General features: G+C 45.3%; 1 protein-coding gene across 3 annotated transcripts in view; it reads right to left on the bottom strand.

The window, feature by feature from the left end:
• Window positions 1-26,560, bottom strand: part of SYTL4 (synaptotagmin like 4) — a 640,358-nt gene that overhangs the window by 165,498 nt on the left and 448,300 nt on the right. The window lies entirely within an intron of this gene.

The raw sequence follows: 26,560 nt of genomic DNA, 5'->3' as shown, positions 1-26,560 counted from the left end.
TGGTGTAGGTAACGTGAGTAACTAGGGCATCCATGGGTGGGGTGGCTCTCCAAACTTCTGTCTTCCATAGGGTATTTTCAGGGTCCACTGGGAAGGGTCCTTAATCTTTAATAATCCAACCGTGACTTGCACATAGACTTGTACGGAGAGCGCGGTCGTGTTACCACACTGCAAACGCTCTCCGTTGGGTCTCTATCTACTGCCCATGGGGGGTTCCTTGGAACCCCAGCATTTCTACATACTCTCGCCATCATCCTGACTAGAGTTGTGTTTCTTATACCACTTTCTTAGTATATGGTTTTGTCCCCTGCTGGGGCCACTGTGTATTTCATGCTATTTACTGTTTCTTTACTAAAGTATTGTGTGCATTGTGTTATCTCCGTGTAGGAGATATTTGAGCGTACTAGAGAGTATTACATAATAAATATATTTTTTTATAAATACTTGGTGTGTTTCTTTACACTTTATCTATACCATAAGATAGCATTCTGCTAAAACAAGCTGCTTCACACTCCTTCTGGACTAAGCCTGAAGGCTGCTCTCCATAGCTACCACTGAGAGAGCTCTCTAAGGCTCTAAGGTTGGCTAAGACCTCGTAAATAACCATAAGTGTTGTTTGGACTGGTGCAAGGTGCACACTTACATTAGTGATCCTCATATACCAGGCCAGCTTCTCACAGTGATCAAATGAGATGAATAGTTAGCGTTTGCTTTTACACCTAGGTTGCCTAAAAAAGGTGCTACTGAATTTCAATTTTCCTAACATGAATATGATCTATATTGCCCTTTTTCTAGATTGCATTACTGCAACACTGCCCTCATTGGTCTCCTAAACATGATAATTCATAGCCTTCAGCAAGTGCAGTGCATAACAATGTCTTTGAAACCTTTACATTGGCTGATGGCAAATCAGCAAATCAAGTTTAAGTATTTTTGTCTGGTTCACAAACCTCTGTATTCTGGACCTAATTCACCTGTAACAAGTTGACTCAAGTGATATATATCTGTTAACCCATTAAGTTCTCATGTGAACATTGTTAACATTTTCACTTTTGAATTGGAGAAATTTGGAGGCCAAGGTCAGAATCAACTGCCTTAGTCTGGAATTCATACTCCTGTCACTTTGGGAAGAGCATGAGCTTCTGAAATTAAGGACAAACTGAGACTCCTTAGGCCTTTTACCAGCATTTAGATCACTGCAGTCACTGTTATTTTTTTGGTACACTTGCTTCTATAGCGCATTGAAGCCTGGCTAAGTGAATGTTAGCAGAATGGCTATTTTCTTACACTAGGTGTTCTGCAATATTTTACTTTCCAGCTTGTCTACCTTCTGATAAGCATCCGAAACTAAGATTGTGTTCCATAAAGGAAAGCTGCCATTGCCTTAGTTCTCTAAGCATCAATTGAAAGATTCAATGTCTACCCACAAAAATTTGCAATGAAATAGTTCAGCTAACTTGGCCTAGAATATGTACATACAAGTTATGATTTTTATCAAAGAAGAGTCTCAAATGCTTCTATGAATTTGCTTTCCTAACGACCTTCCCATGGATACACACTTTATATTGGGGTTTATTCATACCAAAATATTGCACTTACCAGTATCTTCAATTCATACCAGATAATGTAAACACTGCAGCAGGGCCATGGGGGTGAAATCATTAGCACATTTTAGTCATCATAAGGCAGAACCGCCTGTCCACCAAGCCCAGGCTATTGCAAAAACTGACCCATGAAAAATTGCTGGTCATCACAACAAATTTAGGGTGATCAACAAATATTTGAAGGTTAAATTATTGCCAGTATGCTTTTGTTATAATCAATTTTATTGAGTTTTGAATAGAACAAGGACAACAGCACCATTCAAGACTACATCTTAAAAGGCAAGACCAAGGCAAAAACACTTCACATTGGCATAAAAGGATAGACACACCTAAGTCCAGTATTGGCATATCCACTTTCAATTTGGAGATCAAATCAACGCATATTAGTCGTCTAGCACTCCGACACATTTGCCCCACATTTGGCGAAAGTTCTTAGGACATCCCCTGGCCACAAAGAGGCTGCTTCTGTGCAACACACCAGTCCACCCCTCTGCGCCAGCGTGCCAATGTGGGCCCGTGGTATTCAACCAGTGAGCAGCAATGTCCCTCTTAGCTACCACCAGTGCTGTATTGAGGAAGAGTTTCTCAGCCCGGTTGCCATCCAGCCCCTCGGTAATACCCAGGAGAACACGCGTAGGATCAAGAGGAACCTCCCAGCCCAAGACCTCTGTGAGTTCTCCTGTTAAGGACTCCTAGTACCTCTGTATTGCAGGGCAAAGCCATACCATGTGATAGAAGTCTGCATGGGAGTGGGGGCAGAGGGCATCATGCCGAAGCCCCGCGCGGTGGAGAAGCAGCGGTGTAAGATAGGCAGAATATAGGAAGTATATTTGGACAGCCGAAGCCTCGCTGAGACGGCAATTATTTTAGGGGCCATCAGAGCGTCCCTCCAGTCAGCATCCTCCAGAGCCCCAAGCCAGCCCTCCCAATGCAGGAGATCCCTCCTTTTCCCAAATCACCGGTCATGACCTGAGCTTCAGGTGGTCTATACTCAGGCAAGGAAGTGCCATCTGGGATATAGGAACGGAGGGCATGAAACAGCTGCATACATCGGAAAAATTGAGAAGAGTGGAGGGAGTGTCTGACCTGCAATTCCTGAAAGGAGCGTGGCCATCGCCCAGCAGGGAGATCCCAATGAGATCCCAGGGCCCGAACCCTGACAAAGAAGCAACCTCTGGGAGCCTGGTGCCATTCCACAAGGGGGTAGATTGGGTCAGCTTGCCTGACCAGAGAGTATGACGCAGTGAGGCCCGCCAGGCCAAAAGCACTCCGGGTGTGACCTCAGGGAGAGCCCGGGGAACAATGGTGCCATACAACATCCCCTGGATAGAGGAGAAGCCCAGGGTGTGCAATTCCAGGCGGTATGCCGGGTCGGACCAGCCGCTGTTAAACTAATCATGCACCGTAAGGAGATGAGTCGCTAATTAATAGGAGATAGAGGCTTGTCATTCCAAGACCTCCATCAAAAGGTGGGACGTGGCATTGGGCCAGGGCCAGCCTGGCCTCTGCTCCCCCCCCCCCCCTACTCTCCCCCCCCCCCCCAATAAAAACATAGAGGCCAGACAATCCATTTCACAAAACCAAGACCTAGCTACCCGTATGTTAGTGTTCCTCTTACGAAAAAGTAATTCTAATTATTTGTTAATTACATTCTGTGAGGAGAAGAACATGTCCCCCAAAATTGCTTTGCACAGGCTCACACCTTCTCCATCAGGCCTCACATTCCCCAATGCCACCAACTAACAGCACCCAGCCTACCGCATCAGCTAACAGAATGTCTCTCTTTGTACTAGTGGAAGACAGACACTCTGCTTAGAACACAACAAATATAACACCAAGTATATTTTAGACTGCATTCTAGTCAATCTTAGGAGATTATGGAAATACTGCAGTATTAGAATTTATTTTACAGTGCCATACTGACATACCAGAATGACTACCTTACACAATTTAACATGTCGTTTTCTGTTGTTGTCTATATCGTAAGACATGAAAGAAGAACTATTTTCTGCTGTTACAGATAGACACTCCATTATTCGCAGCCTGATAAAGGCATTGTAGGGCAAGTTGGCAATCGCTTTGATATGTTTAGGGGGGCATATAAACCTACACAGAGTTCTATGGGGTCTGCCCTCCCCCATAGTGTATCCAATTGCTGAACAATGCTTTCAAATATAATGTCAGCAACCAGGCTTGGACAAACTGAGAAAAAGCTGACAACTGCTGAAACCACCAATCACCTGGAAATGTATTCCAACAATAAGAAAAAGTTACATGCTATCAGCTTTTCTACTTCTGATAAATACATAATCTTCCTGTAGATTCCTCACCTCATGAATTACCCTTTGAAGGCTTCTGACTGCTCTAGAATACCTTTGCCCTACATTCTCTATCCAATGTTGCCAAGTGGTGAAATGAAGTGTCAGCTGTGACTCCGTCTGTGGCCTTGATGATACTGTAGTATATCTAGCATCAACTGGTGTCAATTTCTGAAATGTATTCAGCACCTCATTGAGGCAAGCAGAAAGGAACCACTTGTATGTCAATAAAAGCAACAAACAGCACATAATATGTTGCTAAACCCGGAGGTCTTTTAATCATGACACTATCTCACAGGTGTACAGGAAGGGTGGTGAGGAATCAGTGGAAAAGATGATGTATCCACGAGAAATATCATTACCACAGATAACTATTTTCCCAGGGAAACATCTTCCTGCGGATTCCTTACTTTATGAATGAGTTCCAAAGTAGTTCCTCCCAGGAGGTGGGACTGAGTAGTGACGATCCAAGATAGTCCTACAACACACCTCAGGCAAAAGTACCCATCACTGTGTGCTTTGGCTATGAGGCAGTAGTGCTTGGCAAAAGTATGACAAGGATGACCCAGTGGCCTCTGGACAGATGTCATCAACTGGGACACTTGTGGTGGGGGCCACAGAGGCAGCAATAGCCCTAGCAGAATGGGGATGAATGCACCCATAAGGGTCCTTCATGGCCAAGGCATAGCAAGTCTTGATATAAAGGATGATCATCATCAAAAACTTTATTTCGGCTATAACAGCCATAAAAGCACATTATAAATTTACAACACATAAATATCCATGGCAGATGAAAGAGTACAAGATCATAATGAACACTGAGATGTAAACATGTATTAATAATAGACCCACTACAGAAATAGAAAATGGAAAATCGGCAATATGGGAAATTCATAGGTTAAATCATCCAGTAAGAATATAATTTAAGTTAAAAAAAGTTCATAAAAAAGTATCATTGGAGACCTCCAATATTTTTTTTAAAAGCCCAGGGTCGCGGTACCAGACTGCAGGTAAATACTTCTGTTTCTCTCTAAAATGTAACTCCAATACCAGCCTACAGGCTTAATTGTTACAGGATTAGTAGTTATGGCGGGTGAAAAGAAGGGACTAGGGGTTACTTGTAGTCAAATCGGGTTTTAATAAATACCTTCGTTTTGACCACATACCAAAGAGAAATTTCGAGATTGCAACAAGATTAACTGGGTCGGTATCTGATTTTAGGATCCTAACTAATTCACGATAGTTCCTAATACCCAGGTTTCTACAGAGTTGCATAACCCATTTGAGCCAAACACGTTTGTATGCTGTCCAGAAGAACAAAACGTGGATTACCGTGTCTTCCTCCACTAGGCATCCAGGACATAGGCGATGGGTTACACCCGCCCACTTTTTTGTTATCACATATTGCGGAGTGTCCCATACCTGAATTGCAAAAACAACTTCTTAGCTAGTAACGGTTGTATAGAGTCCAACACCCGCTCAAATTTGTAATGAGACTTAAAATACAGAAACCCATATGTTAAACTCATAGGAATAACTACCTACAAGATGCTAGTCAGATTATACACTATCATTGCAATTGCGGTTTTTTCTTTTTTTCATGGCTGAGCAGGATTCTTCTGGGGGTAGTCCATAGGTCCTCCCTTCTAATTGCGCGAAAATATTCCCTGATATAGGACAACCATGGTATACTACCAGCCCCCAGTGATGTCATTACCACTTTTAGTTCTTCCCTGTAACAGACAAACTCAGGAGTGCTCCACAGCCGTCACCAATAGAGCAACGGGCGTGAAGAGATAAGATCCGCTATTGGGAGGATGTACAAATCCATCCTTACCAGTACTAGGGGTGTATTTTTGGTAGGGCCAGAATTTGACTAATAAAATTATTTTCAGTTAAAGTAAGAGCTTTGGATGGACTATGCCCCCACAATTCTGCCCCATATAGGGATGCTGACCTAGCTTGGACTTTATAGATTACAAGCGGTGGGCTTATAACCTTTAAAACACAGATCTTCTGGACTTTTAAAATTCCCCCAATAGCCTGGGTTAAAGGATGATCAATAGAGAAACTGTGCGTGCGGTCACTACCTTGCCCTTTTTAGATTTAGTGAAGAGCTAATCATATCCTCTGTCATGTTAAGTGTGATAGATTTAACAAGACATCGCATGTTGGGGTTAAAGTCTAGACAGACCCCCCTCCTCTTTAGTAGAAGAAGAGGGGAAGGATGTAATTGTAAATGACTGGCCATGTGAAGGGCAGTTATCTCCTTAGGTAGAAAGGATGGACAGGAACAAAAAACAATATAAATGGATAGAAGGCTGTGGCAATGGACTGTAGTGTAGTTCCTATTTTCCCAATAGGCTCTGCGCATTGGAATAACAAACAGCAGTGTAGACGTAGGACTGAGGTAATCTAGGTCTCTACTGACTATGTTAAACTTAATTTAGGTTTGCGCCAGCTAGCTCAGAGGTCACTGGAAACTTTCTCGAATGAAGGATGGATAACCTTCCCTGGCTCAGACAAGAAGGGATTCAGTTTCCGACAACTGCATAAACATGACAACTTTGCTCTTTCAGAATAAGAGTATATCTCTAGAGTCGTGTGAAAACAATAGACAATTATTTCACTCAGTCAACAGTGCATACTTAGTTTCATCAGAATGCAGAGAAATGGAGAGACGGGCGTTTTCAATAAAAAGGTGTTATTTATTGAGCAGTCTTCCTTCTCATGCAAGAGAAATGAATTGCCACAATTGCAATACTTAAAGTAAAGTAAAGTGCGTACAGTAAAAGTAGTATTATGAAATAATACTGTAAAAGCATTGATACAGTTTCTTAGCCATATGATACTTTAAAATGGATAAAATATATACATACATATATACATTGGCTAAAAGGCTCAACTGGTGCTTCTAGCCAAGCCTACCCCGGTGTACCTGACCTAAGCCTAATAAGTGGGAAGGGACAAGGAAGTAGCAGTGTTAAGTTAAGTTGGTTAAGATAATTTTGCCAAGAATCTGCATCAAGAATTCTCTTAAGGGTTTAGTCAGCTCCGTACCTTGGTAATAGAATGTGGGAGGTCTGGTATCTCTTTCCTCAGGACTCGATATCCCAGCAACCTGCAAGGGTAGGCTGGAAACACTGGAGCTGGATTTTCTCGGCTGGAGAAAAAGACAGCGTCTCTCTCAGTACGTCAAACAGGAGGGGCGGCTTCCGCGGGCACTCGCATCAGCTGGGCTCTCGGGCAAGTAGATGGCTGCTCTGCTCCGAACCACCGTGTGTTTACTTAAGGCAACTGTTGGTATTTTATACCTGAAAGGTGCCGGGTTCGACGTAAGGTTGGACATAAGACGTCACCAAGAACTAACAGTTCTTGCAGGACTTCAGGAGTTCTTGTTCAAATCAAAACAAAAGCAGGGGGGGGGGTTCCCGGGCTGCTGGAGGCTTGGTTTGTTTAAAGAACGAGTTGTGCTTTCTAGGAGTCGATGGGAGTAGCCATGCTGTGCTTTGAATTGCATGGGGTATTACTGAATATGAATCTGATTCTTATGCCTTTGTCAGGACACTATTGATTATAACCTCACGAGGGCATAAATAGGGAATATTGAATTAGGGTCTGTTGGACTTGGCCTTTTCCCCCAAAATTTTTCGCTTTTGACCCCCTTGTCTAGGACGTCTCCTCCATGGGATTAAACCTGTATAGGCCAATTAGTGGTGTGAGACACCTGGTTGAAAATGTAATGACATGTAATAATGTGAGCACTTGTAAAATTCCCCATTTTTAAAACTGCACCTGACTGAAATGTAGTGTTTTTAAAATGGATGCCATGGCCCTGGGTTTTGCCACTGGACTGCCATAGTCAGCGGACTAGATAATATTACCCAGCTACCCCTAGCTTTTGGAGGGAAGCCTGGCACCCAGGGTGCTCAACCCCTCCCCTTGAGCCAGTGTGAACCAGTTTCCCCAACATTCCGGAAGGTGCTGGCTCTGTGAGGGAGGAGGGTATAAATAGGGAGAAGTGCCACCAGAGAGTCAGTCAGCGCTGGGACAAAGAAGAGAGGGGACCTGCTGTGAGGTGCTACCGCCACATGGGTCTGTGAGCTGGGCCCTGCACCCCTATAAACCCCCCTCTGCTGTCCCCATGGGCCCCTGACAAGGGAGGGCCCCTACCCAGGTCCCTGACACAGTGGGGACCGGGAATTACGCCAGCGCTGCGATGAACAAGCGCCCAGGAGGTGAGGAGTAGGACTGTCTATCCCCTCTGGTGAAGCTGCGACCCTGTGGGAGTGCTGGGTCGTGAGGAGCTGCCTGGAGGAACTGTTGCCCCTTATGAGGTACTGCCTGGCCAGCGCTATTCTGGGGAGGTTGATGCCCCCAGGGAAGTTGTGGCCCCTGTGGAAGCGCTGGACTGGGAGGAGCTGTCCAGGGAGGATTGTGCCCTCGAGGAACTGTGTCTCTTAATCTGCCCCTGGACTGCCTACCAAGCGCTGTGGGGAGAGAATAGCTGGGGCTGGTGTGGCCCCCGGAATGCTGCTGGCCCTGGAAGTGGTGTGGGCCGAGGGAGGAGCGGAGCGCTGTGAATAGCGCTGTTTTATGAGGAGACTGTGGCAGCCTGTGAATGTCCTCGTTTGTGGAGGCGCACTTTTGCCGAGGTGAATAATTAAAAGGGAGCCTACCCCTTATTGTTGCCATCGTCACCGCCGCGGCCCGGCGCTGCCAAGGGGACCCCCACCGCTGTGAGCATCGTTGCGGCGGCCCCCGGTACCAGGAGAGGGCCGCCGATGTGAAGGAAGGGCCGCGCTAGGCCCTGAGGCCGCGGCACTCGCGTCACGTGACGGGGGCGCCCGGCCGCGTCATCGGCCCGCCCCCGCCAACGTTGCGCAGGGATTGGTTGCCAGCCCGGGCGGCCGGGAAGGCAGGAGAAGCCGAGTCTACGCCCCGGGTCCCCGTGAGGTAGGAGGGAGACCCGGGTGAAGCTCCGTTGCGGGGCCCCCGTGCCAAGGAGGGAGCCCCGAGAGAAGTGACCGGAGCGGGAGGCCACCCCGCCGGTCTGTGCCCCACGCGAGGGGCCGGTGAGGAAGGCGGGGCCGGGGCACACTGTCGGTGCCAGCCCCGCCTCCCGACCAGAGGCGACCGGAGAAGGGAGCCCAGAGTGTACTGCGGGAGCCGTGAGAGGTGGGAGGAAAGCCAGGCAGGCTTCCCCCACGTGTGCCAAGACACTGCGTGTGGTGTGTGTCCCCTGAGGCCTCTCTGAGGTCGTATTGAAACCCCGGGCCCCTGTGAGGAAAGGAGGCCCGGGTGAGGCGAGTGTGGCTGCCCAGAGGTATAGTGGCCCCACCCCAGGCCCCCGAGAGTAGGAGGGGCCCGAGTGAGGCCACAGGGAGGGAGGGGCCTCGAGGCACATTGCCGGTGCCTGCCCCCTCCCCTGGAAAGGAGCCCTGGTTCCTACGGTGGAGAGCCCCGGGACCCTGAGAAAGGGGCGGAGCCTAGAGGAGGCCCAAAGCCAGCAGGAGTTGTGAAACGGGGCCCCCATAGTGATGAGGGAGCCCCGGTTGCGGCGCTGAGGCCGGAGTGAGGTCTTGTGGACCCAAGTGACGGGCGCAGATCACCGGGGAGTCCTGCGACTCGAGGCACATTGTCGGTGCCTGGACCCCCCCTGCAGAGGAGACCCCAAAGGACGCCCCGCAGGACCTACTGAGCCCCGCAGGAGCCATCGGGGAGAGCCTGGTGAGTGGGGCCTGTCTTAAGTTGGTGGAGGTGGGGCAACGGGGTACATTGCCGGTGCCCGCCCCCTAGGACTGTGTTGCCTAGTCAGGCGCCCCGTTTTGCGGAGGGCACCTGTGACTTGGGCTCCAGATTTGTTGAACTGCCCTAACTTTCCTGCAACTAACTGCCCTACCGGACAACTCAGGAGCAAGCCGGTTGCCCTTATTGCATATTCTGGGGTAGAGAGTCTTATTCCCCCTCATTGCATATATAGGAACCTACCTTATGGGTTGTCCTGAGGTCCCCAGTTATAGAGGAAGTCTGGACAAGGAAATGTCTAAGGGAGTCTAGAAGTAAAGAGGGTTGACTGCTGTGTACACCCTGATGTTTGATACCCCTTAGTTGCTGGTAAAGGGAGCCTAGTTGACTCCTAACAGGTGTTCCTAGTCTATGAGGAGGGCCCCTACCTGATATTTATGCTGGGCAATGTATGTTCTGCCTTATGTTGGTCAATAGGTTGGCCTGATGTGTTATTCCAGGCCCTTGTTATGTACCAGATTAATGGGCCAGACGGGCTGATTTATTACAGGTGTTCCTGTCCATGATGTGCCGTGAGGCCCGAATGTTTTTTCCCTTACAGGGGTTGGGTTGGCGTTATTGTGCATGATATATTTCTATGCTATTATAGAATTTTACAATTACAGCCTTCCCCTAAGGATGAGACTCTGAGTTGGCCCCGCCAGATTGGCCCCAGATCTAATGTCGTTTTGATTCCATCCTTTTTCCCTTTCAGCATGGACTTTGGACTCAACCCTTTTTGTCCCATGTAAATAATCCCCCACTGAAGTACTTGGCTCTGGTGCCAGTTGGCGCCTTGTTGTGACTACCACTATTCTGTTCCTTTTTACCTTGCAGGTTGGAGACATCACTAAACTTAATCTTTTTCCAACCAAAGGTGGTGTTGTGACTCTTTTGTGGTGTGATTGGTGTGTCGTCTGTGGGTACTGCGTGAATGCTTCACATGTCCTTGAAGTTTGGCCTGCCCGCTTGATGCCATGCTACCCCCTTGGAGATTTGGGTAACCCCCATTTCTTACAGGGTCCTAGATGAGAACAGGACAGGACAGCTTGGTTGGGACTAAAGTTCTCTGATCATATATGGGGAGTTATTGCTACTTACAGTACAGACAAAGTAAGAATTTGAACCGGGGAAACTGTGCATCTGTTTGAATGGGGTATGCCATAAGGAAAGACAAACAAGATTCAAAATGCTTGGGGGGCAAGGAGCGTAACAGACAGGGCAGCCTAATAGCCTTTTGACTATTGCCAGACCCTGCTGGACAAGAGATAGAATCATAGGATATCAGAAAGGCAGGATTGAAAGTGATCAAGGCCTTTCTGATTTCATCACTAAAAAATGTGTTTCAGCGACTCTCTAAGTGGATTTCGCGGTCGTTTTCTGGGAGCTAAGGTAACATTTGCATCATCAGCAGGAAGGAAATAGGACTCAAGGAGATACTGTTCAATCTTCAAATGTGCTGCATTCTGGGATTGAGATGGAGGACCATCCAGCTATGACAGCAGGTCCACTTTGTGCAAGTGACAAAAAGGAGATTCAGCGTAGCAGATCTTCATTGTCCAGAATGGAAGAATGGAGCGATGCACCTTGTGCAGGACAACAGAAGCAAAATTGGTGGGAATGCATACAAGCTGAACCTCAAAGCACCCCATAGAGAACCATTCAGAGGTAATTGTCTGGCACAAACCATAGAAATTTCGTTTCTGAGCAGCGATCCACATACAGACACCCCAACCTGGAGAAAATTGACTCAGTCAAATTGGGGTGTTAGTCCCATTCTTGGTCATGCAGGAAGAGCTGATAGATCATTCGTTCTCATAAAGAGGGAACCTGCAATGTGACAGGAACAATTTACCCTTGTGACATGTACTACTACAGGTGAATCACCTCCAAAAACAGGGATCATGACACCACACCTCTTTGTCGGTTGATGTAATCGAAGGTGGCGGTGGCGGTGTCTGACAGACTTAGAAGTGCTTCTCCAAGTGTCTTCATGACATGACTGACCAGCCACAGCTCCAGCATTTTTATATGCAGACACAGACTGACATAGACCTAAAGTCTTGGAAGCCATGTCATCCAGATAGGTACTTGTTAGATCTGGGGGTCTCTAGTTGGCAAAGGGATTCACCTTTGTCCAAATAGGCCCCCTTACTTCCAAGTCAGGATAAGGGGATTACACTCCTTAATAACCCCTCATAACCCCCTTGGTAGCTTGGCACGAGCAGACAGGCTTATCTCAGAGGCAGTGTGTTCAGCATTTGTGAATATACACAGTAATACTGTGGAAACACTACAGATGGACACAACACAGGTTTTATAAAAATAAGTATTCTTTATATATACTTAACAAGACCACAAACGACAAAAATCCACAATACTACATTTAAGATTGCTTTAAAGATGATAAAAGTTACTTAGTTCAAGTTCATGATAAATGAAACTAAGTTCTCAACAAAGAACCAGGATGCGTAACGCAAAGTAAACAAAAGGCTCACAAAAGGGGAGATGCGTCGGTTCCGTGATCCGGGGAAAATGATGCGTTGTGCCTCAATGCTTGCGCAGAGTAGGGGATGCATTGTAATCCTTACCAGTGCGGAGGTGATTCGTAGATTCTCGGCCTGCGAGCCCGTTGTGGTGCGCAAGATGGCGCCCTTGATGCGGCGATGCAATGACGATGCGAAGACGCCGTGGCAGCCTTGCGACGACTCTGTACTTTGGAGCCGCAGCAGGCCCTGCGACACGCTTCTCTGGAGATGTGATGGCGACTCTCTCGATGGTGTCACGCTTCTCTGGTGATGTGATGGCAGGCAGCTTCGATGAACATACGCTCAATGCAACGATTTCAGCTGTGGGGCGACACGCTTCCTCTCGATGCGTCGCGCTTCCAGCTCCCAGCGACACGCAAATGTCTGGAGTTGTGAATTCCAAGCAAGGAAATTCAGAGGGGACCTGGAGATGAAGTATTTTGTCCCCGAGACTTCAGCAGGAGGCAAGCACAGTTGAAGCCCTTGGAGAATATTCTGAAGATGATGAAAGTCATTAAAAAGTCCCTTCTACTTTCCTCGGCATTGAAGCAACCACTGCAGGCCAACCCAGCAAACAGCACACTGGCAGACGGGCAGTCAAACTCCTGCAGCTTCCTTGGTTCTTCTCCTTGGCAAAAGGTTCCTTGTTCCAGAAGTGATCTAATTTCTTGGGATCAGGGTCCCAATATATATACCCCAAAATCCTTTGTTATCTGAAGGCAGAGAGGCCTCTGCCTAGTCCAAACCAGTTCCTGAGCACATTGTTTACATGACTCTATCCTTCCTTTCACTGTGCAGGGCAGAGACATCAGACGCCCCACAGGAGGTGGAGCCAGCACAGGGAAGGGGAGGCACAGCTCTGGAGCACTTGGTTGACATGATTCATTCTCTCCTTTCACAGTGCAGGGCAGAGACATCAGACACACCACAGGAGGTGGAGCCAGCATTGTAGATGGAAGGCCCAGCCCTATTCAGGTCCCAGGTGCAACTTCTCCCTCCCATCTAGATGAAGATCTCTCTATTCACACTGGGCTGCCCCAGCCTGTCTCCTGGAATCCCCTAGCCCTGTCACTCACAATCCCACACAAGGAAAACACAACTTAGCAGAGGCAGGCCTGGACAGTTAGGCAAGAAAATATGAACTTTCTAAAAGTGGTATTTTCAAACACAGAATATTAAAACCAACTGTACAAAAAAAAATATTTTAATATTCTGAGTTCAGGCTTACTAAATTCGAATTTCTACCATGTTCCCTGAGTCAGTTAGGATTATAAGAATGTAATAATCTAACTACCCATTCTAGCCTATGGAGAATAGGTAGCCTTCAATAGTGAAAAACGAAAATGTCTGTAGTTCACTATTAGGACATGCTACACACATCAGAGTATGTCATACCTTATACTTACAATGGACCCTGCCCTTGGGCCTACCATAGGGGTGTCTAACATGAAGCAAAGGGAAGGTTTAGGGACTGGCAAGCGGGTGCACTTGCCAAGACAACATGGCAGTACTAGACTGCACACAGGCTTTGCAATGGCAAGCCTGAGACACACTTTACAAGCTGCTTATATGAGTGGCACAACCAGTGCTGCAAGCCCACCAGCAGCATTTGATTGACAAGCCCTGGGCACAAATGGTGCACTGTACTAGGGGCTGACATGTAAACCAAATAACCCAATCATGGAATCACCTATTAGTACATCAATGTAACATAGGGAGCACCTGCACTGTGGCACTGAATAGCAGTGGCACAGTGCCCAAAGCATATACCCAGCAAAAAGCATATCAAAACAGAGGAGGCAATCGTCAAAATGGAAAAGAGACTCACGTCACTGATGCCAGGTATAACAGTACTCCAACCAAGCGAGAAGGCATCTATGACCAAAGTAACCAGGGCCTGTGGTGTGACCGAACAAAAAGCCGCCTTAGCCCATCCATCAGTTGAAATCCAGATGAACCCTCTGCAAGATTTGTACCTGAGCCGGGAGGTCGCCTTGATGTTGTAGCTACTGTGTTCTCAGGCACCATTGTAGCACTCATCAGCAATCTTGCACGACGTACTAACAAGATGCTTGAGGCCATTACACAAAGGAGATATAAGACATGCAAAACTGTGATCCATGTAGAAATCATTAGAATCATCCCCCAAATATCCACACTTCTCTGAGAATGGGGTAAAAGAATTCACAGGGGTCATCTCCAGCACCACTCATATGAAAATGAACCTCTGTGTTAGCGAGTTTTGATCGGTAAATCCAGGTGTAGAGTGACTGTGTGCTGAAGAGGTTGTGTGATCACTGCCAGGGACCTTACCTTAAACTGTCAGTCACTCAAGTATGGAAATACATCGACTCCTTGCAGTAGAGAAGTCACAAATGGCAGCACTTCTGTAACTATAAGCAATTGACAGTTAAATTAATAAAATCATTAACTAATAGTGGTAGGACCCACACCGTCTGTGGGCCTGGGGATTGGCACATGAAAATCGGCAACCTGAAAATCAAGATTCACAAGCCAGTCCTTGCATTGAGGGCAAGCAGGACTAGACTCAGGAACAGCAAATTAAGGCAGCAGAGCATGGAGGAAATGAGGACTGCTACAGCCAAGATCGCTTTCTCAAATTGACTTTCAAATTAAAACCGAAAACCCACATCGCTATCCAAACTCACAGCATAATGACCGCACCCTCAATGTCACAAATGCAACCGCATAAGTTATGCAATACATTAGATTACTCCTTAAGTTAGCATTTGCACTATTGAGACAGCAATGAATATTGCGCTATTAATTTTTAAGTGTATGTTGTTATTTATGGTTGTTGCGCTTTTATGTGCTGTTCTATATTGGTTTCATTTTTGTGAGGTCTTAAGCACTGCTTTGGTAGTAAATTATGGTTTGCACGAATGTTGTGCGAGTAATGGACTGTGAAGTATCAAAATCCCTTTTCAATAGGTGGATCATTGCAATTTATTTTATTTTTACTTGCTAGCTTAAGACAAGGTGCCACTTTCCTATCCTTGTTATAACATATAATTAACTCTATGCAGTCTATCCTTCTCAGTGAGTAGGTTACTGAAACGCATTCAAGAGGTGGGGATGGAAACCATTAACAGATATAGAAACAAAAGAAATGTAAGCTTGGAGTGGAGAGGACTCCTCAGTTGTTTGGGTTTGTTCCGGCATTATATAGACGTTATAAAAACAAATTCTGTAAACCTACTTGTTGCCCGTTTTTAGGTCGAGCTAGAGAAAGCAATGCGAAGCATTGCATCTAGCTGGACAACTAATGTTGGCCGTTTCTGGGAATGTGGACACAAATCAGACGCGCGCTTTTTATGTCTCAGATTTGTCCTGGTCAGCGCGCTTTTGCTGCGCTTCGCTTTCGGTTAACGCGCTCAATTAGAAATGAAATGCTGTATGGGGACGTGCACGTCCAGACCGGTGCTGTGCACATCCCCTGCCTCAGATTCCCAGCAAGTCAGCACACAGATACAGCATACACACGCGCACACACACAAACACACACGCACCCCCCTCCCACCCCAGTCATGGGCTCACGCGCACACACACAGCTCCCCCGACCCCACTCACTGGGTCTCTTGGGCTCCTCTCGTCCCGCGGTGGTGGCGGCTGCACGGATTGGTAGGCGGCGGGGGCATGCACCAGCAATGTGCCTCGAGCCCCCTCCGCTTCTCTTCCCAGACTCCTGGTTTATTTTTATAGCCATCTCTTCGTCAAGCGAAAGACCGACCCGCCTTTGCCCCAGGAACGTCCCTGCCACGGAAATCTTAAAGAGCTTTCAAGCACGTTTTTGCGACGTGGCCCCTCCCCCCACCACTGAGGGTAAACAGGAAGTGTAGGAATGCTGGGGGACGTAGTCCCGCCCCAGCAGAAGGCAAGTTTATGCCCGGGGAGCTTTAAACGCTTTTAATCACGTTGTTGCGGCATGCCCCCTTTGTGCCCTGTGCCATAGTAACCTTACATCGATTATAATTGCGTTGGTGCGGCCTATCAGCCACCAAGGGCAAACTGGAAGTGCAGGAATGATCGGGGGCCACCTCCATCCACCTTCTTGGGCAGCGAGGCGTCCCTTTCAGCAATACATCACTGGGGAGAAGAGGCGGCGCTGAGAGGTGAGTGCGGGGACGAGTAGTGTCAAAGCATAACGTGTTTCTTTTCTGTCAAACGCTGTCAGAGACTGGACATCCAAGCCTCAATGAGATGCAAACTGAAAATAGGCCGAATAGCGGTGATAAAATAAATACGTAATTATTCATAATAAAGTATCCAGCTGTTTTTTACTTGAACACAATCTGCCAAGCCTGGGCTGCAAGTACATGACATTTAAAGTAGTGATTCTAACGGGAAAAAAGCCTAACTCAATTATCTAGGAAAGTTGTTTTCCACGCCGTGCCTTTTTTCAGTAGACCCAGATGAAATCCATGTGCTTCTATGCAACTTTTCTAGGTGGAAAATAGTCGTGCTGTGACTAGCTTTTAGTTGAGAGCTGGTCGAGCATTTCCGGCGCTGCACAGCCTCCCGGCGCTACATGCCATCCCCAGTGCTGCACAGCCTCCCCGGCGCTGCACGCCACCCCCAGCGCTGCATGCCATCCCCGGTGCTGCACTGCATCCCCGGCGCTGCATCAGTTCCTGTCCCACCACCCTCCCCATCAACGCCTTTTAAGCAGAAGCGCCTTGTCAACAAACTGGAGCAATGACTTGGGACCACGTGTACTGTTCGGTGCTCCGCTGCTCTCTAGCAGACATACATGATATCATACACACATATATACATACATGTTATAAGCCAATATGAGTACATACATGCAAACACACACACACACACACACACACACATATATATATATATATATATATAAATATATATATATATATATATATATATATATATATACCCCCATTATAAATTACAATAACTTTTATTTAAGTATTAATTATAAAAAAATCCATTGTTATTTGTAATATCAATACATCTAAGTCACGTAAATACAACAAATATTGCATTACTAATGCTATAGGTGTCACATTTGAGAAAGTTAAAACTATTGGCATTGTAAATGACAAAGCTATTAATTTCGCTACTTTCAAAACCAACACAAATAAAAAAAATTGTGTTTTACAATACCAATAGCTCAAACTTTCCGGATGCGAGACCTATTGCATTGCAAATGCTTGTTTCTTAAGTTTCAGAATCATACGTTCACACCCTGCGATCTGCCTTCTTGATTCTTCAACTTAAATATGGGTGGTGTGAGGAAGTTTACCTTGCTCGGGTGTAGTCTCAGGTTAGGGATTAGTGTGGTGTTAGTTTTGTATGCACTTTCAGCTTATACCATTGTGCATTTTAAATATGCAGCAAAGGAGTTTGAGCAGGATTCTGTGTGTTACTGTGATACGATCCACTAATTAAGATGCAAATTATTTGGATTAGCAGATGAATGTACAATGATAAATGTAAAATTCAAAGCTGAAATGTTACACATTTAAAATTTGCCAAACTGCAATAGGCAGTCATATCTATTTGGATAGGCCATAGAAATGCTAAGCGGCAACTTTCCTTTAACTAGAAGTAAAACTAATATTGCTAAAATGTGCACAACGAAAATTAGAAAGCTTGACCTCCTAGGTACATGCTTAAAAATAATACTCATCATATCTACGGAATATTCCAGATTAACAAATGCATTACTTTTCATAAGCAACATTTTATTTGTAAATGACAAGATTTTCATATGTCACACAATACTTAAATAGAGTAGTTGTACATTTTAAACAACAATTCTTGTTCGTGTTAAATGAAATGGACTACCTAACAGTGACTTTGGAAGTTAATATTTATTTTATTTAGTATTGTTTAGTGTTCAATATTTAGAAGGGCGACCTGCGGTCAATGCCTATGGGAACTGAAGTGTAGGTTTTCAAAACTTGACTATGCAAGAATGTTTGTAGCTAACTTTGTGGTAAAGATTGGCAAGCAGCATTACTTTTTTTGTTTGAAAGTAAGAACTGACACTGCTCACAGACGAGTGCAGCCATATGATTTGTCCACAGAGGAAGACGCCTGCTACAATGTGAGCAACATGTATTCATGTCTTTTATCTTAGTGTGTGTTCCTAGTAAAACACATTGCTATTAATGCTATCAATGCTACTGAGGCTTTGATGCTTTTGTCCTACTCCCTTATCCTAGACTGATGGTCGTGGCTACTGCAGATTCTGCTCATCTTACTTTATTATGATGCTTTATTTCTACAGATTGCTACTGCATGATCCTTTGCCCGTATGACTGAGACTGTGGAGTTTCATGAACTACTCTTTATGGGAAGTTCTGCTGCTTTAATTTGGCTTTGAGCTTTCTGCTCCTTTGATCTCACTCTTTCCTTTAGAACTTGAACTGTTCATGAGTTCTACTAACTTTGAAATTCCAGTCCTGTTCTTTAGAATAGGGTTTTATTACTTTATGGAACACTCTTGATGTATTATTTTGGCGATTTGTTCTAACAAAACCTTTTAATCAGATCTCTGTAAACTTACTTAATAAAAGAATAAAAAGAAACATACTAATCTCTTAATGAGAATAAAGGTTTGAAAACTATTCCAACCTCTAATCATTGACTGAACTTAAACTGTTAATTTAATTTAACTTGTAATTCAAAATACTGTGTCAAAGATACATCACCGAAGGTGAGAAGAAACTAGCACAGGAATGAGGTTTGACCCTGTAAGTGATGGAAAGTGTAAGGTTAAACCATATTAAATCATTTTGGCCCCAATCCACGCTATCAACTAATAACCAGTTACGTTCGAGTGCTAGAGGGCATTGTGATGGTCTCTGCAAATTCCAGGTCTTGTTAATAGGTTTGAAAAACCAAATAGATTATATAACTGTAAACTCTGGGAAGTTCAATATAGTACTTTAGTTATACAACGGGGATATTTATGTTGTGTGCCCAATTATACATACAATTATATGTACAAGTTTAGCATATTGTGTGACTTTTAAATGAGTGCATACCTCCCACGAAAGTCCTGTAGGGTACCAACAGGAAACGGTTCAATCAGAAAATGTCTCTTGGCCACTCAATTGTTGTTTGAACCATTTTCTTGTGGGTAAAAACAATACCAATTTACAGTGTGAAATTTCAGGAATTTTCCATAACGAAAATTTCAGGAATTTTATAAATGTTAACTAGGTACATATTACGCATGCCTCGTATCATCATTCAGAGCATAATTATTTGGAGGTAGCTGTTTATCAATCACTGATGGTATTTGGAGTCCAAAGGAGAAATCTGTATCAAACCACGCTCAATATTTTTTACTAAATGGTCTTTGATTGGAGTGGGACCGACAGACCTGCATCTGTATACAAATAGGAGGTTATCAGTTAAGGGCCTTGTAGTTATCACTATTTGGTTTTTTTGATGATGCACATACACACACACTCACACACACCGATTTGTTGGTTCCAGTTAGAGAAATAATGCCAACAGCTAAAAGGTATTGAGATCACACTATGCAGAGCGTTTTGCAATGGGGCTCATCATTTTGTGCACTTGCCCATCATTCTTTTAGAGCTTAACTCCCTCAAACGAGGTTTCTTGATTATTTCTTCTCATTTAGGAGTATGATTGTATGAATTTATGTCTTGTATTGTTCGTGAGCTTTGATAGCATGCTGTTAGTTTTCATATTTATATACATGTATGCTCGAGAGTCTTCTAACAGCAATGTAGAGGGATTATAGTGTAAAACTGTGAAATAATTCTCCTGAGTTTTTTCTCAGGGTACATCACAAAGGACTGAGATATTTTACTGATAATGGTTTTGAGAAACAGTAAAAAAGCTGCGTTTTCAGCCGTCTTGGGGAGAGAGGAATATGTTGATTCCATTGGACTTGTCTTTGTGTCAGGGCTACAGACTGAGCCATCCTGGCTGCACAGAAATATAAACTGTCCTTGCGAACAACTTCGGGCAGTTTGCCTTCAGCATTCAGGTATGCCACTGACACCATGAGTTCCACAGGATGGAAAATCATTCTGTTCTAATCACCATTAGCCATGATTTATAAAGAAGGAATTCATTTAACCCCCTTGGGTGCTCATGACGGAACCACGCCGTCATGAGTCACGGCGGCGTGTGCTCATGACGGCGTGGTTCCGTCATGCCGCTCCGCCCACGCGGCACTAATTCCCCGCCTGTGCGGGCGAATTAATGAGCGGGCAGGGTCATGACGGAACCACGCCATCATGAGCACATGCTGCCCATGACTCATGACGGCGTGGTTCCGTCATGAGCACCGCGCTCACCCCCAGCCCCCTGTGTCGGCAAAAGAATTATCCGAACGTTGCTGGCGCAGGGGGATATTCACGAGGTGAGGAATCCACTGGCAGATGTATCCATCAGAAATTTAACTTTACTCTTTTATAAATAGCCACTTTAATTTTTACATCTGCTACAATAATTTCACCTATATGTGATGCGCATTAAACTGGCTTCAAATAAAGTCTTATAAAATAATGCTTCACATTGCTTATGTGCTAATTTGAGGAAAAGAGTGAAATAAACCCTCTCCCTTTAAAACCCTGTGTCTACGAGAGGTACACTACTATGTTCCAAGCACAAATTTGTTTCGGGTAAGCTCCGAATTATTGGGTGGGGGGGGGGGGGGGGGGAGGGATACAACACCCATCTGTTTTCCCTGTTCTGCATGGTAAATTAGTATACCTGTGCTTGCATTACTACCAAGGATATCTACGGGATCGGGCCAGGATGGCCTCCTGTAACACAACAGCAGGGCAGCTTCCTAGACAAAGGCTCAATGTGTGTTTCTAGAGGACATGTGCAGGGCAGCCACATGGGTGTCCGTCCAACCTTTGCATCACAAAACTGCCTAGAGCTGGGGTTTCTGAGATTATTCAAATTTAGATCCAATTTGTTGTGCTCTGTATTAGAGGGGTGCTTCCTGCTAGAGCATTTCATTTCCAAGTGTGACTGGTTTCAGTATGCCACATGAACTTGATAGACATTACTTGTGATTTAGAAACAGACTCACTGGATAGGGGATCCATACCTTACAAGTGTACCACAGGTTATTCTATTACATTTAGCCGCCTTCACATTACCATCTTTCTTGGAGCCAGACAAAAAAAACATTGGTGTTTAATTAAGCACCACAGGATCTAATCAGTGTTACTAGAGTGGGACTGTCTGCCTTGAGAAACATGGGCACATTCTAAATATAGAAAGTAGAGGGTTGTGAGAACAGGAGGTGTGGAAGTTGTCAACCTTCACTAATGTCTCACCATAAACTGTAGGTGCTGCAGCCATGTTTTCTTGCTTATCCTGTGCCAAAAGGAAGGGACTGTCAACGATGTGCAGAGCCTCTAGTTCACATCTTGGCTTTCAAGACAAGAAAATGTTTATTAGTTTGCACAGCTTGCACACTTGTATCAATAGAAGGCCAACTTCTTTTCGCTTGAGCTCCGGCACCTGTGTACTCCCTTTGTTTCTCACACCGTGTTATCCCGTGTAAATACTCTTTGTAGGAAGCTATGTATTTGTATCTTGCCTTTGCTTAGCAACGCTCACCAGATTACAGTTTGTAGGGCAGCTCCTTGTTGACCAATTCTGTGATACGCATATATTTGCAGAATTTATTTTACAAGAGTTACATCACCTTAATGGATTCAGATTTCTGTAGTCTTGCATCTAATAGACTTAACAGCAATACAATCTGACACATGCTTGTTCGGTCTAATAGCAATACAAGAAGCAACCTAGAGGGTAATGGAGGAATTGCAGCAACAAAAATAATGAATGAAGAAAGAGCCTACTGAATGTTACATGAAGGTGATGCCTCACAACATAGTATTTGCTAATTGTTTTGGTCTCTTTCTGCTAGGAAAATTAATATGTCTGGTTATCCTTGACACTGGAGCACAGAATTATTTTCGGAGCAATGGGAGTTGGTTTCTGCTTTGTCTGAATTAGGTCTTGGAAAGAGGATGTGACTGCCTAACTCTTGAATTACGCTGAAGCCGGCAAAAAAAGTTCATACGAATAATCGGATTCATCCTTGTAGTAGTCGCCTGAAACTTGGAAATATGGTGCTAATACAGTAGATGTAGGACCACCACATGACTGCAAACTTAACACTCTTGTTACAAAAGTGGAAGCTGAACATCATTTTTTGTTCAGAAATATCACACAATCTTAGAAATATTACTAATCAATCTACTAAAAATATCTTGAAAAAACTACCCTGTGCAACAGGAAGTAGATACAAAGTAACTTCTGGTAGCAAAAACACATATTTAAAATAATTATTCACTTCATGTTTGCAGGAATCTTTGCAGCACTTCATAGACAGGTCTGAAGATAGTAACCTATGGCAGCACAAACTGGTCTGCTATGTTCTTTGTCCACTGATCCCGGGTCCAAGGGTGGAAATCCCTAAGGAAGATAACGACTCCTGTCCTTGTTACGTTATAGCATACGTTCAGGCTACTGGTTTTAGGTTTCAATCTATAAACACTGATAAAATCTCACCAAAAGAGAAACAACCGTTATCAGTGTGAACAGAAACACATTTTTGCTGCATTCACACAAACTAAACTGCCATTCTTGGAAATGAGGGAGAGCACACATTTTTTACTGGAGAGGACAACAGGATGTGGCTGTGTTCTAATCAGCTGCTGAAAGTTCACAAAGGGATGTATGAAACTCTTAACAGGAAGATCTGTTGCCAATTACAGGAGAGGAGATTAACCTTTGTCATCCTTACTTGGATGGACTTCTATGGTTTGTAACATGGACAAAGAAGGTTCACCACACACAGTCACCTTTCAGAATATTGAGACCACTGTGAGAAACTGCTGAGCTAATCTCAGGTTCAAACTGGTGCACAAGCGTATTTCTCGGGAACAGAGAACCTTTCTAGCTAGCAGCTTGCTGCACCATGCAGGGGGCTTAAATTAAATTGTTTGCCTAACCAGTTATCAATGCAGGTTGAGCAAGGCACAGTCATGCTCAACCCCAAGGACCTCAAGAACTTCCGGCCCATCTCCCTGCTCCCGTTCCCAGCAAAAGTGACAGAGAAGATTGTCAACAAACAGCTAACCCGCTACCTTGAAGACAACAACATCCTGGACCCTTCCCAATTCGGCTTTCGCAGCAACCACAGCACCGAGACTGCCCTCATCGCTGCCACTGACGACATCAGGATCCTGATGGACAAAAGAGAAACAGCCGCCCTCATCCTCCTGGACTTATCAGCAGCCTTTGACACAGTCTGCCACCGCACCCTATCAGCACGCCTCCATGACGCCGGAATTCAAAAGAAGGCCCTGGCCTGGTCCACATCCTTCCTCTCCGGCAGAACCCAGAGCGTCCACCTCCCACCCTTCCGCTCGAAATCCACCGAGATCATCTGCGGCGTCTCAGAGGGATCCTCTCTCAGCCCGACGCTGTTCAATATAACCTCAACATCATCTCCTACGCCGACGACACCCTGCTGATCATATCCCTCACCGAAGACCCCCACACCGCCAAAGCCAACCTCCACAGAGGAATGAAGGCCATAGCCGACTGGATGAAGGACAGCAGACTGAAGCTGAACTCAGACAAGACGGAGGTCCTCATTCTCGGACCCACCCCATCAGCCTGGCACAACTCTTGGGGGCCCACATCGCTAGGCACAGCCCCGGAACCCACAGACCACGCACGCAACCTGGGGGTCATACTCGACTCCACCCTCTCCATGACCAGGCAAGTCAACGCCGTCTCCACGTCCTGCTTCAACAACCTCTGCATGCTCCGCAGGATCTTCAAATGGATCCCTCCCGACACGAGAAAAACCGTCACTCAGGCCCTCATCACCAGCAGACTCGACTACGGGAACGCCCTCTACTCAGTAACAACAACCAAGCTCCTGAGACTACTACAACGAATCCAGAACGCCTCGGCACAACTGATCCTCAGCGTCCCCGGACGCAGCCACGTCACACCCCACCTGAGAGGCCTGCACTGGCTCCCCGTCAACAAGAGGATCACCTTCAAACTCCTCATCCACGCACACAAAGCCCTACACAACGCCGGACTTACATACCTCAACAACCGACTCAGTTTCCACACCCCTACCTGAAGCCTCCGCTCAGCCAACCTCGCCCTCGCCACAGTTTCTCGGATCCGGAAAATCACTGCCGGCGGCAGACCCTTCTCCTACCTCGCCGCTAAGACCTGGACGCTCTCCCCACCAGCCTACGACAGACTCAGGACCTGTTGCCTTCAGAAGACTCCTCAAGACCTGGCTCTTCGATCAGTAGCGCCCCCTCTCCCCCCCAGCGCCTTGAGACCCTCACAGGTATGTAAGCGTGCTTTATAAATGCAGTGATTGATTGATTGATACATGACACCTATGCTTCAACCAGAGCTGTAGCATGACTAGTAATGTGAGAATGATATGAACATCATTATCGCCAGTAGACACCAAAAGACATGGGGCATTTATGATTCCCAAAGGATTGATGATTATTGGTGCAAGTGATTGCCTTATTTTCTTTTTGTTTTACAGGGGATTTCCTTTCAGACAACCCTTGACTACCTGTTTTAAGGCTATAAAAGTCAGAGATCTCCTACATTCATCAGGAAAAGTCCCTAAAAAGCATATTTCGTGTTATCGCTGGAGACTAGGCAAGCTATTGCACAAAGTGCCATTATTACACTTTAACACTATATTCCACACCACTTCTGATAGGAACAAATACATTTATGCTGAAACTAGCTTCATGCCTCTCTGCAATCCTGCTGAAGCATTTAAGAAGGTGGGTCAAGCAGGGCTCTGTGGGATCGGCATATCATATCTGTGTTTAGAAACATTCAATTAAAGGCAGGTAATCCCCCAAATCCCCCCTAATTCCACCCGCCCCCCGCAGATTCTCCAGCAAAACGTACTCATAAGAACAGAGGAGTGAAGCACATGCCAATATGTTTCTACAGCCAAGCCACTGTAAAATGCAGGAGTAACCGAATGTAAAAGTGATCAGTCATCTCCACTTGCCACATCCCTGTGTTTTACCACCAAACATACCCAATATACAAAGCAGCCGCTAAGTGGCAGTGCTAATGTTGATACCAAGCCAAGTGTAGGAAAAGACAAAGAGCACCACTTCCACACTTTAAATAGACTTCCCTCGTGCTGCATAGGATGCCTTCAGGGTACCCTGTATTTCATTATTATTTTCAGGTAATTTCAGGTAGATTCTGGGAAGAAATAAAAGCTTATTTTGGATAATATTTCCGGCTACTTTTGCAGGAGACTTCGAGGCTTTTCCATGGTTTGCTTGATTTGTGACATTTTCACGCATACATCAATGTGATAAAAAGGAAGGGACAATTTGAAGGAATAAAACAAACGCAAATCGGTGATGGGCTGTAAAAAAGTGCAAGGGTTCCAGGCATATCAAATAAGTCTGTACGAATAAAGTCGGTAGATAAGGATGAATGAGACTAGGTTAGGAACAGATGTTCGAGGGGATGCAGACCAGATCCAAGCATATGCCTATGGTATGAGTCTCACCGAGAAGACTCAACTCCGTGAAAGTTCAGTGAGAGTTCAGTCAACATTTTGTTGCATCTTTCCGAGTGTGACGTTTTACAGGTTCTTGAGTTAGGGTTGAGCACATGCCATAGTTTCGACCTGTGTCTCCCATGTCCGCACCTCAATGCAATTAATTTCTCACCTTCTGTTGGGGGATGGTCTGCTCCACTGACTACTGCAGGGTCCTGCTTTGCCTTTTTTTTTTTTTTTTTTAGAGGTCAGCGGGGGAATGTTATTGACATTTCATGCCAGCACTGGCTTCATGTGACACTGATCTTGAATATGTCTCTTTCTGATTTCGAGAGGCTTTGAAGGGCGTTTATGCTAATTCAGGACTGGGGATATTGCATTTGTCATGAAAAGGATCAATATTTTTTCAGGTAAACACAATTGGCGCCCCGACAGTGGATTACAACGACTTTTGCTCATTTACTATACTAAAAAATGCTTGAAGAATGCATCAATTTGCTATTTTTGCAAAGCATATTTGTTTAAGCTATTACAACATCATTATACCCAATGTTTGCCCTTAAAAGCTTGGCTCGCTTGTTATACCTACATCATGTCACAGAAGTGTAGTGCCTTTCAATTTCATGTTTGCATTGCCCGCTTGGTCAGAGGCCATGGGGTGTAAATGCAGGTTGTGTTAAACTGGATCCTAAACCGAAACATGCAGCGATTGTCCTTAGCAAAGACTTCCCC

Source organism: Lissotriton vulgaris, chromosome 4_1, assembly GCF_964263255.1.
Source record: "Lissotriton vulgaris chromosome 4_1, aLisVul1.2, whole genome shotgun sequence".
Lineage (NCBI taxonomy): Eukaryota > Metazoa > Chordata > Amphibia > Caudata > Salamandridae > Lissotriton > Lissotriton vulgaris.
Note: the sequence above shows the minus strand (reverse complement) of the source record. Positions and strands in the feature narration are given on the sequence as shown.